The following is a 3092-nucleotide window of genomic DNA, read 5'->3' as shown; positions in this document are numbered from 1 at the left end:
TATAAAGACACAAATTTAGGATTTATACATCAGGGAGTCATGGGGAGTCACTGTAAGTACCATTTGCTATTTCTGTGTGAGAGAATGTATGCTTTATGTTCAGTAGTCTATGTTGTTGTTGTTGACCTCATCCAAGCTCATTAAACTGCCTGAAATGTGAACTCTTGAGTCCTCATTCACTTAGAAAAGACTGAAAGGATTTCTTTTCAGTATATTTTACTATTATGAAGGACTCACTGTTTTTATTAGCATATTTAAGTTGAACAAATTACATATTTTTTTTTAAATCCTGGATCACATCTCCTCATCAGTACTAGTGTACTTTGACAGCATATAATTAGCTAAGTCATTCAACGTGTCTGGACATGATTAGAGCCCACACAAGAACAGCACATTCTCCTCAGCAGTGAATCAGCCACCATTTTCTTTGTGAAGCATATATTCACTGGACCAATATGGACCACTGACTGCAATGAAATTAAAGAGGCTACACCATTTTTTATTTTTCATGTCATGAAATTTGACAAATTCGGGCTTAACTATCAAATAGTTTAGAATTAAGTGGAACAAATGTAAATGAAGGAATTTGTATGTGTCTAAAATGGCATTCCACAGTTAATATTTAGTATAGTTTAGTTTAATATAGTTAGCATTTAATTAAAGTGATTAACATTAGCCATTTACAACTGTTGCCTTTTTAAACAGCTTGTTTGGAATTTTTGTAGGAATATAGAATATTTAGATGTGTCCAAACCTGATGAAAATGTTTAATAAGGCTCCACTTGTCAGCTGTTTTTTTGCTATTGTTGTTGTGGGGGCTGAAGATATAAATTAATGTGGGCCATTTTTACTAAGTGTGAACTCTGGTTTCTCTACCTTGAGGCTATTTCAGTCATTTTCAGCAAAGTTGCTTCCATCGTCATTGAGACTTTTGTATTTCTATCTGAGCTCAGTGTTTGCCATCAGATCATGCAAACAAATCTTGATTCACTAGTAAAATAGTAGTTCTACTGGCAAATGTTAATAAATGTTGTGGCAATATTAAGTCCTTTGAACTACATCTGGAGTACCCAAACTGCATCACAAACATTTTAACACATGATGCCAAACATGATAAAATTCTAAATCTAACAAATCAGCTTCCAAGTGAAGATCTGGCCTGCCATGACAAAATGCATAAAATAGTTCTAGGATGGAATGCCACTTATAATTTCTATATCAGTAAAAATAATTTGTGTTGCAATGCTGTACTGCTCTTATTGTCATGTTCACTAAGCTGAGAACCCAGATGCAGACCACTGCCAAGAAGATACTGTGAAAAGTGAACAGTGATAATAACTTGAATGCAGGTAAGCAGGTGAGTTGGACATAGGCAGATAAACCAGAGCACACCGGTATGATGATAACTGGAGAATGTATATAAAGTAGTCACAGATACCAGGGGGAGAACTGACATTGAAAGTAATAATAGCATAAATTAATACAAGAGCAGTACTGGGGCCAGTAACAGAGGCAGAGGTAGGTTTACGGGTGGATTTGATGGCTGGACAACAACAACGTACATAATATGGCAGACTTCGATAAATACAACAAGGTGAGTAAAATAGCTGGCTCTGGAAAAGAAAATATAGGTAATGTGACTTGCTAAATGGGACAGCACAGTGGCGTGGTTGTCACAGCTGTTGCCTCACAGCAAATATGGTTCCAGGTTTGAGCCCTGGCCGACCCAGGGCCTTTCTGTGTGGAGTTTATATATTCTCCCTGTGCCTGCGTGGGTTCTTTCCAGGTACTCTGGCTTCCTCCCACAGTCCAAAGACATGTAGTTTAGGTTGATTGGCGACTCTGAATTGCCCATAGGAGTGAGTGTGAGTGTGTTTGTGGTTGTTTGTCTATCAGCTCTGTGATAGACTGGTGACCTGTCCAGGGTGTACCCCGCCTCTTGTCTAATGTCAGGCTTGATCCTATTCAGGAATAAGCAGTATAGATAATGGATGGATGGAAGCTGTTTCCCAAGCTGCCCGTGATGGCGGTGCGTATTCACACAGAGGCACGAGGCTCCAAACGTAATTTCGTTGTACGTATCACAATGTTAGAATGACAATAAAATAAAGCTGGAGAAAATGGGGTGCATGCTGAGAGGGTTCTCAGACTCACATGTGTCAAACTCAAGGCCCGCGGGCCACATCCGGTCCGCGAAATCATTTTACATATCTTTTTTTTAATGGCGATTTGAAGCGCCGATAACACAAACTACAAATCCCATAATGCAGCTGCCTTACCGAATGATAGGCTACCTGTGATCATTCCCGCTTCAATTACGCTTAGCAGAAATATGGTTGGTGATTTTAAGTTCAAGGTTATTTATTTTGGAATAATATTGTATCCTGTCTGTTTCGATTCATATTTATGTTCAAAAAATGTTTAGTTTTAGTCTGTAAAATAAATGTTTATCCTGTTCGGCCTGCGACCTGAAGTGTACTTTGAGTTTTGGCCCCCTGTGAGATTGAGTTTGACACCCCTGGTTTAACTCATCTGCCTCTATACATGCTAAGCTAAAATGAGAGTTGTGCTCATTATAATCACTTAGGTATTGCATCATCTGCCAAAAACAGACTTAACAGGTCACTTCAGTGTGTTTTAGTTTAGAAGAAGAAGAAGGTGAAGGAGACGGAGAAAAAGAAAAACAAAAACATTACCAAGAAGCTATGCAGCTTCTTTCACTTTTCACTAACCATCTCAACACCTCTACTCTGTCTCTTTCACATCATCCCACACTTGGTCCTTCTCTACACCACTCTACCTCTAACCTATTAAGAATTTTCAAAACATGTATTGATTTTCTTGTAGTTAAGTATGCTATAAAACCATTTATCGCTTAAGTGCTGTACAGGTACAGTATGTGCCAAAAAATTAGAATATCGAGGGAAAGTCCATTTATTTCACTAACTTGTTTCAAAAAGTGAAACTTGTATGTTATATTAGTTCACTACACACAAAGTGAAATATTTCAAGCCTTTATTTGTTTCAATTTTGATGATTATGGATTAAAGACAAAAAAACCCAAATCCAGTATTTTCACAAAATTAGAATAT

This window comes from Monopterus albus, unplaced genomic scaffold (assembly GCF_001952655.1).
Source record: "Monopterus albus unplaced genomic scaffold, M_albus_1.0 scaffold65.1, whole genome shotgun sequence".
Taxonomy (NCBI): domain Eukaryota; kingdom Metazoa; phylum Chordata; class Actinopteri; order Synbranchiformes; family Synbranchidae; genus Monopterus; species Monopterus albus.
Note: the sequence above shows the minus strand (reverse complement) of the source record.